The following is a 13,825-nucleotide window of genomic DNA, read 5'->3' on the forward strand; positions in this document are numbered from 1 at the left end:
ACATAAATATATCTTCCTTAATTTGCAGCTTCTATGCTATAATCATAATAAAGCAATATTTAAACATACTATTATAATTGGTATGAGTCAAGAGAAAACTTAATAGATCCCTCAAAATAGAAGGAATCATTTTGATAGCAATTTTTTTTTTTTTTACAGAAAGAATGTTAATATGAGGTCAACCCCAATAGTCAGAAGCTCCCTAAGGGAAAAATACTACAAAAGGGTGAATTTTCTCATAATTTTCTATCACTTTTCTAGAACAATTAGGCAAATATACAAAAAACTATTGAACTATAACCCAAGAAAAAGAAGAGAGGTTTCCTAAATTAAATATTTTGTCTTTATAATATGTATATACTATTATTATTTGAACCTCGTGATTTTTACTGAAGTCAGTAAGAACAACCAAGTTAAAGGTCCATGATCGGACATTTGATCACAGTATCTAAGAAATAAACTCTTTGAGACAAAATTATGTCAGGCTGTAGATAAAAGCATATAGTATAATGTTAAACAGAGAAATCCAGAAATCACCACAAGGGAGGAAAACAGTAGATCAAAACCACAGCGATATTAGACAGACAAGAGAGGCAGAGACAGTAGTGAATAACTAAGACCATGATCTTACATGACTGTGTGTACCTGATGCTGCTGGTTCTACAAATATTTGACTCAATACTAACTAGCATGTGTGGTCACATTGCCCATTTTACTAAAGGAAATAATCTTCACACTCTGAGTTAAGATTATAATAACTCCACAATAAAAGGATATTATTGTCTATGAGCTTCTTTTAGATCAATCCAAACTATGAAGAAAACTTTGAAACTTCCCTTCATCTTTTGTCATTGAGACCAACTTCTTGCTCCATAATTTCAACATGGTATTTTTCACTTCTGCATTCCTCAGGGTGTAAATCAGAGGGTTGATCAAAGGTGTTTCAAGTGTATAAAACACAGCTATCATCTTATCCATGGAAAAGGTGGTGACAGGGTGAGTGTATATAAATATGCAAGGGCCAAAGAACAAGATGACCACGATGATGTGGGAGATGCAGGTCGACAGAGCTTTTTTCCTCCCTTCAGCACTGTGGTTTCTCAGAGAATGTAAGATGATAGCATAGGAGAGCATCAGAATGACAAAACTCACTGTAGAGATGGTTCCACTGCTGGACACCAAAAGTAGGTTGGTCACATAGGTGTCTGGACAGGCAAGTTGTAACAAAGGCTGCAAGTCACATAAATAAAGGTCAATCACATTGGGACCACAAAAAGCTAAACTCAGGGCCAGAAAAATCTGAGCTAAAGAATGCACAGTGGACCCCACCCAGGCCACAGCCACCAACACACTACAGACTTGATGAATCATGAGGGTTGTGTAATGCAGGGGCTTACAGATGGCCACATAGCAATCAACAGCCATGAGGACAAGGATGAAGATCTCCAGGCAGCCAAAGAAACGGAATGAAAAGACTTGGACTATGTCTCATTGAGAGAGATAGTGACCTTCTTCAAAAAGGAGTCAGCAATCATCCTAGGAGCTATGCATGTAGAGAAGCAGGCATCAGATAAAGATAAATGGAAAAGTAAGAAATACATGGGACTCCCAAGTGCCCTGCTGGTCTTGATGGTAGTAATGATCAGAAAGTTCCCCAACAAGGTCCCCAAATAGAAAATCAAGAAAGTGGCAAACACTATTTTATTCCTAACAGGATCTTGTGTCAACCCAAGCAGAATAAACTCAGCCACATTATTATTCAGCTGCATGATTTTATAAATGCAAAGAAGGAGTGAGTTTTAAATACTTTATTGGCAAAAAATAAAAAAGAATTAATTCATGGTATGATGTATGATTTTTAGGAATATTTTAAGTAAGATAAGATAAATATTCTTCATCATGGGCATTTTAGTTGTAGTTTCTTAACAAGGCACCTCAACACTTAATTTGTAATGACAACTTCATGGGGTCATTATGAGTCCATTGTAAGATTGTGAAAAGTAAACTTTTCTATAGCACTCTTCAAATACAACCATTTTTGCATTTTATGTAATTCTCATTAATTTTGCCTAATGAATATTAAGAAATACAGCTCCATTATATTAACTTAATTACTTTTCATGTTCATTTAATCAGGGGGGAGGGAGTATGTTTGAATAGTGTATCAGTTGGCATTTTGGATATATTTTACTGCCTTTGGAAGTTCATAATATAAATGTAAAAATCACAGCCTGGTTTCACCCCCTAAAAATGTCTCCATATATATATATATATACCTCACTGTTTGTTATATTTGCTTATAGAAATGTTTATTTTTATTAGTTTATAATATGATCCACTCCATTGTGCATTCCATTCCATATGTGACACCTTCAAAGAGGAAGATAAGGCACTTATAATATGTAAATATAATGTCATTACTTTGAAACAACTTTATGATATTTACTACTTGACATACACTAATGGAGAGAAGTGAACATTCTTCAGTGGAGAGAAGTGAACGTTCTTCACTGGTTGATAATATCGCAAATATTTCCATTTCCAATTTTCCTTTTTCCCATTTCTGAAAACACCCTTCAAACAATGCAAAGTTCCAGAGTTTACATGTAAATTACTAGGGGTATTCACTCAATAGTTTACATGTTTAAACTTCAAATGCTATGCTTAAGCATTTTAGAACAGAGGTCCTTTGAAGAGATGTCAGCAGATAGTTCTTTTCGGGCCTAATCATGGTTGTAATCCCCAGTAGAATTTGTTTTATCTGGGTACCCGGAATCTCCACATTACTGTAATAAAACAAATATTCAGAAGATAGAGGAACATATAATGTTAGTCAAGAGAAACAGTGGATAGTCAGTAACTGCCTATATTCAAACTGTTTTCTGTCTTTGCAAAATCAATGATTACTCAACTTTGAAACGTCATTTCCTTCAATGAAGAGTTAGTATTTTTTCATGTGTGGAAAAAATATTATCACTGATTTCACTTCATAGAACAAAATCTTTCCTCTAGGTTTTCATTGTCAATATGATGTTGAAAAGAACACCATTTGCAAGTAAAAATATAAACTGAATGTGACAAATTTAAATATAATTTGGAAAACTTACCCCACTGTATCCATCCTCAGTTCCACCCATATCTTCAGTGCATCATCTTGAAAGTTGTGAGCCACCAAAGCACAAAATGATAAACCAAATAGACAATGATTCTTATTTGTTATTTTTCTCCCCCTCAATAAATTTTTGTCCCCTCAAAGAAGTTGAATCATGTATTATCTTCCTGCAAATCAAAAACTCCTGCTGGGAAAGTGTCAAAGTTATTTAATATTTCTGATTTTTAGAAAATAATCTCTTTAAACCATGTAATCATTGGCAAAGATCTTAAATAGTCAGGGAACTAAGTCTTGGTATTTCGGTCAGTGCAATAAACTCTTCCTTTCCCTGTGTATTTGAATGAGTGATCCATCATGAAGTAGTTGTACTTGAAAATATGGCCTGTGATTGTGGCCATTCTTTTGAGCATATGGCTTTTGTATTGTATGTTATCAACCTCTTTAAATTGTCCATTTCTAGAATAACCTTATTTATACATTAGGACATACACTTGTAAGATAAATTAAGAATCATTAATACATGTGCTTTTTAACATTATAAATACAGGTGTGTGTGTGTAAGTCACTCAGTCATGTCTGACTCTTTGTAAGTCCATGGACTGACACCTCTGTCCATGGAATTTTCCAATCAAGAATACTGGAGTGTGTTGCCATACCCTTCTCCAGAGGATCTTTCCAACCTAATGATCAAACCCAGGTCCCCTGTCTTGCAGGCAGATTCCTTACCATCTGAGCCACCAGGGAAGCCCATAAATACACATGATTAATCATTAACTTGCAAATAATTGTGAATTTTTATCAAATATTCAATCAATAGTGTATTCAGTAGTCTCCTTCCTTCCTTAACTATAATTTTATTTCTAGTTACTCTGTCTTGAAACTCAGGACCCAACTGCTAAGAGTATCTATGGCTGATTCATATTGAGGTTTGACAGAAAATGGCACAATTCTGTAAAGGAATTATCCTTTAATTAAAAAAAAATCTCCTATGAAAGCCATCAGCTATTGCTTTGGGATGAAGGAAATTCTCCAGTTCTTTAACAGCTTCTTTTATAGCTTTTCTTATGCTATCACATACTATGCTTAAAATCAAAACTGTGTGAGCTTCCTTTAGCTTCTTTCATAGAAGGAGAATTTTTGAAGTCTTCAGGATTTTGCTCTCCCCAGATTCAAACCCAATGCCTTGTACAATGTACATGCTTAATAAGTATTTTTAAGCTGAACCTTCTTAGTTACTTTTTGTAATAATCATCTGATTTTTTTAGTACTGTTCTGATAAAAAATGCATTCACATTATTAATTTACTGTAGCCATCTGTATAATATGTATGGTATGGTGAACAGGTAAATGTGCTCCCAGTTTATATGTTTGAAAAAAACAAAATGAGATAAATTTTAAATAATTTAATCAGCTCAACAACCTGGAGTAGAACATGTTGTACTCAGAACAGCACCACTTGGCCATGTAAGATTTTAGGACTTTGGCATGCCTAAGATGATCATTGTGATTTTTCTACAATTTTTGCATGAATCCTTGGCCCTTCAAGAATGCAAGGACAGCCTTGATATTCTTCCTATCCTTCTAACATCGATGGGTATTTTTCTATATGTCTCTCTGTATGACCATATGTTGACTTTCCCTAGAAGTCAGGTTCTCAAAGGTATCTAACACAAAAATGAGTTGTAATAATCTAGAGACAAAAATGCACTGATAAAATAGCATTACCTTCTACTAACTACTGCACTTACTTTAAATTTCCAAACAAGTTTAGCCAGCTTTAGAATGGTTAAATTTCTCCAAACAGTCATAAAGAGAGTATGTTGAGCTGGGAGCTAAAAGAGACGAGCTGAAAGGAAATCACACAGAAAAGGTGATGAACAAAAGAGAGTGAAACACAAGGTGTCATGTTGATCCTTCTACCTGATAGGGTTGTGTGTGTGCCTAATCGTTCAGTCATGTCTGACTCTTTGCGACCCTGTGGACTGTAGCCTGCCAGCCTCCTTTGTCCACAAGGATTCTCCAGACAAGAATATTGGAGTAAGTTGCCATGCCCTCCTCCAGGGGATCTCCCCCAACCAGGGATCGAACCCAGGTCTCCCACATTGCAGGGAGATTCTTTATGGTCTGAGCCACCAGGGAAGCCTTTCTACTTGACAAATCTGTTTTATTGCAGAAGCCACAGTAAAAACTTTGATTTCCTTAGGACTCTCTTAAACTATACCAGCCTCCCTGATTTGTTTATCTTTCACTTTTATCTTTAGGAAAATCTCTACATTGATTTAATTTCTATGAAAAATGTACCTTTCTCTGTGGGAAGGTGAACAGATCTACCCAAGGTTCTTTATCCCTCAAAAGCCTAAATTAGAGAAAGATGGAAATTTCCCTCCCACGTATATGGCACATTACCCTTCGCCCTCATTATGCAGTTCTTAACTTCCATTTTGTTATGTTTCCTCTGAACCTTCCATCAGGTACAGTTATCCACTGGTTCAAAATAAATCCAGATGCATGTCAACTACAAGCTATATTCTTAAAATATCATTTTAGAAACATACAAAGAATAATAATTTTCATCTGTGATATACAGTTTCTATTTAAAGCTGTCTCTCGGATGTGGAGAGGTTGGCATTCTCCAAGAAGCTTATGCCACAGTCACTATCTGTATTAATTTCTACTTTTTTCTTAAGGGGAAAAAGACATATGGAAATATATTTTTAAATTTGCTAAATTATTCTGCATGATGCTTCTCTCTTTACAATCATGTGAGTAGTCTGTCACTTACTTGTTAGAACCCTCTAAATTAGCATCAAGGCTTTCCATCCCTTTCTGAAAACAGACTTTTCATGGAATGCTGAAAAAATAGTACATTCTAAAGGGAATATTTTAAGACATAACGATGTTAGATATTAGCATCACAGAGAGTGGTACTCCCTAAAGTTTCCCTTTTTTTGCTCATCAGAAACATCCCCAATGTTGTAATAAGTTTAAGTTTTGGTTTGTACTCTTAGCCAGTAAAAGAGTAATTGCCCCTCCTTATACTCAGGAACCAAGTATGGAAAAGGGTTTGAAGGCAATAGGTGCCCCAGGCTGACCAAAGATACCAGGGAAAAAGAGGAAAATTCAAATGGATGGCAAGGAGGATGACAGAGGAGAGGAAGAAGAAGAAGAAAAAAAAATGACTTTGGTAAAAAAAAAAAAAAGTGGATCACCAAGAAGCTACTCTGCTCCACCTAGTGCTCTAGGGTGCCCCTTTGTTCTTATTCTTGTTCTCTATCTCTTGTAAACTATGTTTAATTACAGTCAGGGGAAGGCACCATGGTGCTTGAAACAAGATTTTATTCTGTGTGCTAGAGCCTTCCTTCACCTAGAAACCACAGATTTGTAGCAAGTAGTCTGAGGATTGAAATGTATATGAGCACTGAGTAGAAATCTCTTTTTTTTTTTTTTTTCTAATTCAGTTTCATTTGTTTTGCTAACTAATAAAGAGACACTTATTAAGGAAAACATCTTATTAAAATAATTTTTCTTCACTATTGAGAAAAGTCACTATCTTTTCTTCCTAATAGAATTGCTGAAAATGTAGACTGGGAAGTCCTGCCTAATTTTACCATAATGGAGACAGCCCAATTAAAAATGAAGTCAACAAAAAAGGAAGCAGAACCAACCAATAGAAGAAACCCATTTTTATAAGTTTTCAACTGTAGAATTCATTCATTTCCAAACAATTTCACCATCTTTCATTTATTCCATTTATATTATGGTTTTGTTCATGTATGCCTGCTCAGGTGTGTCCATTCAGGCATGTCTGATTCTTTGCAACTCTCGTAGACTCTAGTCTGTCAGGCTCTTCCATCCATGGATTTTTTCCAAGCCAGAATACTGGAGTGGGTTGCCATTTCCTACTCCATACTGCTTTTTTGCATTTATGTAAATAATAAAATGAATCCTAGTAAATTTACTACCATCTCAAAAACTAAATATTACCCATAATTAAACATTTTAAACACTTTCCTATCTGCTGCCCACCTCTTCTTAAAAGTAAGAAGTATTTTAATTTTGTCCTAATATATTTTATATTTATATAAAATATATATATATATATATATATATATATATATATTTTCCTTGGCTTTGAATTTTACAGAACTTTACATCTTTTATGCAGACTTCTTGGAATTGCTTTTATTTTTTTCATCCAACAATACTATGTTTTATTTTCGTTGTTGAATTTAGTTGTAAATTCCTTTCCACTGGCATATCACACTCCACTGTCGGATTATTTCAAAATGTGTTTATTCAATATCCAGTCAATAGATATTTGACTGACTACTATGAACAGTAATTACAAACATAAAAATATGTTTCCTAGGAGTGTAATTAATAGGTTTCAGGATATGCCAGTATTCAGATTTACAAACTAATACAAATTTCAGTAAGGAGGAAGGAGATGCAAATGTGCCAAAAAAGAAGACAAATAGAATATTTGTGAACAGAGTTAAAAACTTTCACACGATTAGCAAAGAGTTAAATAAAAGTATTTTCTCTTCTGTTGTTGTTGTTTGAAATAAAAACATTGATAAAATTAAAATCCTCAAAACAACTTGAGTTCATAGTTTTCAGTGTCAGTTTAAAAGAAGCTGTGGTACATATACACCATGGAATATTACTCAGCCATTAAAAAGAATTCATTTGAACCAGTTCTAATGAGATGGATGAATCTGGAGCCCATTATACAGAGTGAAGTAAGCCAGAAAGATAAAGAACATTACAGCATACTAACACATATATATGGAATTTAGAAAGATGGTAACGACAACCCTATAAGCAAAACAGAAAAAGAGACACAGAAGTACAGAACAGACTTTTGAACTCTGTGGGAGAAGGTGAGGGTGGGATGTTTCAAAAGAACAGCATGTATACTATCTATGGTGAAACAGATCACCAGCCCAGGTTGGATGCATGAGACAAGTGCTCGGGCCTGGTGCACTGGGAAGACCCAGAGGAATCGGGTGGAGAGGGAGGTGGGAGGGGGGATCGGGATGCGGAATACGTGTAAATCTATGGCTGATTCATATCAATGTACGACAAAACCCACTGAAAAAAAAAAAAATAAATAAAGGGAAAAAAAAAGTCAATTTTTAACCTCTTTTTCCTTGTTATTTGTAAGATAATTTTTTCAACATTAACGTGATCCAGAGTCCTGTGAAGGAAAGATAATTTCCTTGAGGTAGAAAGATTTATTCTTGTTTATTAAACATTATTAAATTATGTGATCTATACAATTAGATTAGAGGTCTATGATTATGTTTCTATCAATAAAGAGCATATTTATAAAAGCATTTCCATGTGGCTGCATGCTTACATCAGTTACACACACCTTTTAGAATTTAGGAGAAGAGGCATTATAAAGAAGGATCTTAATTAGAGTATTGCATAATATCATAGTTCTTTGTTCAACTGAATATGGCCTGGATTCAAAACCCTAGCCAAGCAGAATAATATATTCTGTTGTTTAAATGATGAAGCAATGTATCATATTTGCTCTTCCATTGATTTGTTAAAGAGCTCTATGAATAGATTAACTTCCAGGACTTTGAATCCTAAGTAAATCTAGTACCTAGTACCATATAATGGCAAGCACTCTCTGCAAGTACTTTAAACTATGACAGATTCCTTACATTGAGTGTCAGACTCAAAAAAATATATTACCTTTATTCTATCTCCTCATTTAGAAATTCAATATGAATTGGTGGGAATAGATGAAATGAATAGGTGAATAGATGAAATGCAGAGCATTTTCAGAGCAGTGAAAACACTCTGTATGATACTTTTGATATAATGATGGACACATATCATTATACTTTTCTCCAAAATCATGAAATACACAACAACAAGAGAGAACTCTAAGGTAAACTATGGACTTTGGGTTATTATGTGTCAATGTAAGTTCATTATTTGTAACAAATTTGGGACAAATCAACTCTAGGAGAAGCTGATAATGGGAGATAATGCCTATATGTAGGGGTAGGAATATCAATAATGTCAGATATGGAGATGACACCACCCTGTGGCAGAAAGTGAAGAGGAACCAAAAAGCCTCTTGATGAAAGTGAAAGAGGAGAGTGAAAAAGTTGGCTTAAAGCTCAACATTCAGAAAATTAAGATCATGATATCTGGTCCCATCACCTCATGGGGAATAGATGGGGAGACAGTGGAAACAGTGTCAGACTTTATTTTTGGGGGTTCCAAAATCACTGCAGATGGTGACCCCAGCCATGAAATTAAAAGACGCTTACTCCTTGGAAGGAAAGTTATGACCAACCTAGACAGCATGTTAAAAAGCGGAGACATTACTTTGCCAACAAAGGTCCGTCTGGTCAAGGCTATGGTTTTTCCAGTGGTCATGTATGGATGTGAGAGTTGGACTGTGAAGAAAGCTGAGCACCGAAAAATCGGTGCTTTTGAATTGTGGTGATGGAGAAGACTCTTGGACTTGTAAGTCTTGTCGAGTCCCTTGGACTGCAAGGGGATCCAACCAGTCCATCCTAAAGGAGATCAGTCCTGGGTGTTCATTGGAACGACTGATGCTGAAGCTGAAACTCCAGTACTTTGGCCACCTCATGCAAAGAATTGACTCATTGGAAAAGACCCTGATGCTGGGAAGGATTGGGGGCAGGAGGAGAAGGGGATGACAGAGGATGAGATGGCTGAATGGCATCACGGAATCAATGGACATGTGTTTGAGTAAACTCCGGGAGTTGTGATGGACAGGGAGGCCTGGAGTGCTGCGATTCATGGGGTTGCAAAGAGTCGGACATGACTGAGTGACGGAACTGAACTGAACTGAGAGGTATCTGAGAGGGGTATATATGTGTAGGGGTATATGAGAAACCTGTGCATTCCTTTCAAATTTAATCCAATGTATTTACTCCCTCATGTAGAGGCTTCTGCATGAAAATGCCAGGTGTTTCTCTAGAGTTTAATTTCTTGGAGCCATGAGCTACACTGAGGCAAGGACTGTGACATACTCTTTAGATCAGCCTTACTTAGAGATGCCTTGGGACTCCAGTTCTTACCTTTTTCTCATGAAGCAGGGCAGGAAAAAGTGCATTCTCTGAAGTATACACCAAACCGTGGTCACTAGCTCCTTCCAATGCAGTCTCTTGGTGTCCATGGATGATGCAATGCTTTAATTATTCAGAACACTTGGTGCCAAAACTTTATCCACACTAATAGGCACTTTGGTCTATCAACTCCCCAGTGACAACTTCTTTTAGCAACCAGCAGTTTCTTGACAAGAAGCTTTAGACTTAATCCTATTATCAAGCTACTGAAAATGGCTCCTATTAGCAGGCCGCAATTCCCCCAACATAATAAAAGTTCTCTGAAGACATTACATCAGCCACCTTGAATGGTGCCTCTGTCTCTAGTGCCCTGCGCAGTCAGGGTTGGAGATCAAGGCCCCTTTCCTTCCTCCCCATCTGTAAGTTCATGCCAACTCTCTGCTTTCACCCAGAGCATCTTCCTAAGGTCACTCTTCTCCCACTTCCTGTCACTCAGAGCATTGGCATAGTGCCATCTTCACATTCAAGACTGAGTGTCCCTTTGTGAAGTGGTCTTTGTTTGCATACATGGCACCTAAGGGTACCTTTTCAATGTGTAGCCATTTTTTTCTCAAACCTGAATATTTTTCAAGAGATTGTTAAACAGGTAAGTTCTGAAGTTCAGTTTCATGTCTGGTCTTCAGCCAAAAATTTTTATCAACGTAGAATTCAGCATTTGAAAGGTTGAAGAGCTAAACACCTACATTAGTGTCATTTGTGACCTCTCTGCCCCTCTGGGATATGACTGTATAATTTACTGTCATGTACAATCTCCACAATGATGCTATCATAACTCAGTCACAGGTTTCAGATTCATTGCTAATACACACATGCATGTGTGCTCAATCTCTCAGTCATCTCTGACTCTTTCTGGCTCCATGGACTCTAGTACACCAGACTCCTCTGTCCATGGAATTATCCAGCAAAAAAAAAATTATCCTACTTCAGGGATTTTCCTGGCCCAGGGATCAAAACTATGTCTCTTTTGTCTCCTTCATAAACTGGCAGTCTTTATTACTGTGCTCCCAGGAAGCCCCAAGATAACATATTTACTCTCAAATATTTGTGAACATTTTATGTGTGACTAGGAGAAAATATCTCCTTATTCATTTCATTTTTTCCACTTCAGTTTCTTGCTGCAAATTAATTAGCAAAATTACCCAATAGGTCTTCCAAAATTCTATGTATTTAATTGGGTGTGTATGCAGGCTCAAGAAGCTGAAGTTTAAAGGTTCTATGGAGACCTACAAGACCTTTTAGAACTAATACCAAAAATAGATGGCCTTTTCATCATAGGGAACTGGAATGCAAAAGTAGGAAGTCAAGAAACACCTGGAGTAACAGGCAAATTTGGCCTTGGAGTAAAAAATGAAGCAGGGGAAAGGTTAATAGACTTCTGCCAAAGAAATGCACTGGTATAGCAAACACCCTCTTCCAACAACACAAGAGAAGACTCTACACATGGACATCACCAAAATCAGATTGATTATATTCTTTGCAGCCAAAAATGGAGAAGCCCTATACAGTCAGCAAAAAGAAGACTGGCAGCTGACTGTGGCTCAGATCATGAACTCCTTATTGCCAAATTCAGACTTAAATTGAATAAAGTGGGAAAACCACTAGATCATTCAGGTATGACCTAAATAAAATCCCTAATGATTATACAGTGGAAGTGAGATATAGATTTAAGGGGCTAGATCTGATAGACAGAGTGCCTGATGAACTATGGATGGAGGTTTATGACATTGTACAGGAGACAGGGAGCAAGACCATCCCCATGGAAAAGAAATGCAAAAAAGAAAAATGGCTGTCTGAGGAGGCCTTACACATAGCTGTGAAAAGAAGAGAAGTCAAAAGCAAACAATAAAAGGAAATATATACCCATTTGAATGTAGAGTTCCAAATAATAGCAAGGAGAGATAAGAAAGCCTTCCTCAGAGATCAATGTAAAGAAATAGAGGAAAACAATAGAGTGGGAAAGACCAGAGATCACTTCAAGAAAATTAGAGATACAAAGGGAACATTTCATGCAAAGATGGGCTCAATATAAGACAGAAATGGTATGGACCTAACAGAAGCAGAAGATATTAAGAAGAGGTGGCAAGATACACAGAAGAACTGTACAGAAAAGATCTTCATGACCCAGATAATCACGATGGTGTGATGACTCACCTAGAGCCAGACATCCTGGAATGTTGAAAGGTTGTTGCTGAAAGATAAGACTCCGGGATTCTTGGCCTGTGGAGGAGACAAATTCAATCCGGGGCCAGAGACGAGGCTGGATCGCTCAGAGCTTTGGTGTAATAAAGTTTTATTAAAGTATAAAGGAGATAGAGAAAGCTTCTGACATGGGCATCAGAAGGGGGCAGAAAGAATACCCCCCTCCTAGTCTTTAGCTGTAAGTTATATAGTCACTCACAGTCTGTTAATGAAAAGAAAGGAATGTCTTAGAATTTAGAATGGCACCAGATAATTCATCCCTGGCCATAAAATGATTGACTTGAATCTTGTAGAAGGGCAGAATACCAACAGATTAGGGAACAATATCTGAGTAAGTAGGTTAGGCCGTTTGGAGGAACCGACTTGAAGACAGAGTCTGGGGTACATTAACGTAGCTTATGACAACATGTCCATAAGAAAAAGAAATATATTGATTAACTCAAGGTTTGAGAGTAGTTAGTTTCAGGTGAAACCAGGTGTCATGGCAACACAGCATTTTAAGAGAAACCCCCTTTTAAATTTGTATATAGAAGAAAAAATATCACTGGTTTGTTTCTTCCTGCTGCTTAAGAGAGATAAAAATGTCTGGCACTTGCAGCCTATTTCTTCCCTTTGGAAACCTCTGGCCTTCCTGCCTGTTACCCTCTCAATTTGAATTCAAGTGGGCCTTAGGAAGCATCTCTACAAAAAAGCTAGTGGAGGTGATGGAATTCCAGTTGAGCTATTTCAAATCCTAAAAGATGATGCTGTGAAAGTGCTGCACTCAATATGCCAGGACATTTGGAAAACTCAGCAGTGGCCACAGGACTGGAAAAGGTCAGTTTTCATTCCAATCCCAAAGAAAGGTAATCCCAAAGAATGCTCAAACTACCACACAATTGCATTCATCTCACACGCTAGCAAAGTAATGCTCAAAATTCTCCAAGCCAGGCTTCAACAATACATGAACTGTAACTTCTAGATATTCACACTGGATTTAGAAAAGGCAGAGGAACCAGAGGTCAAATTGCCAACATCCACTGGATCATCAAAAAAGCAAGAGAGTTCCAGAAAAACATCTATTTCTGCTTTATTGACTATGCTAAAGACTTTGACAGTATGGATCACAATAATCTATGGAAAATTCTGAAAAAGATGGGAATACCAGACCACTTGACATGCCTCTTGAGAAATCTGTATGCAGGTCAGGAAGCAACAATTAGAACCGGACATGGAACAACAGACTGGTTCCAAATAGGAAAAGGAGTATATCAAGGTTGTATATTGTCACCCTGCTTATTTAACGTATATGAAGAGCACATAATAAGAAATACTGGGCTGGATGAAGTGCAAGCTGGAATCAAGATTGCCGGAAGAAATATTGATAATCTCAGATATGCAGACAACACCG

The 13,825-nt window shown here is 36.7% G+C and overlaps 1 pseudogene; it reads right to left on the reverse strand.

The window, feature by feature from the left end:
* Nucleotides 1–801: 801 nt before the first annotated feature.
* LOC122680022 lies at nucleotides 802–1,769 on the reverse strand (annotated as a pseudogene).
* Between the last annotated feature and the right edge of the window lie 12,056 nt (nucleotides 1,770–13,825).

This window comes from Cervus elaphus, chromosome 22 (assembly GCF_910594005.1).
Source record: "Cervus elaphus chromosome 22, mCerEla1.1, whole genome shotgun sequence".
NCBI lineage: Eukaryota > Metazoa > Chordata > Mammalia > Artiodactyla > Cervidae > Cervus > Cervus elaphus.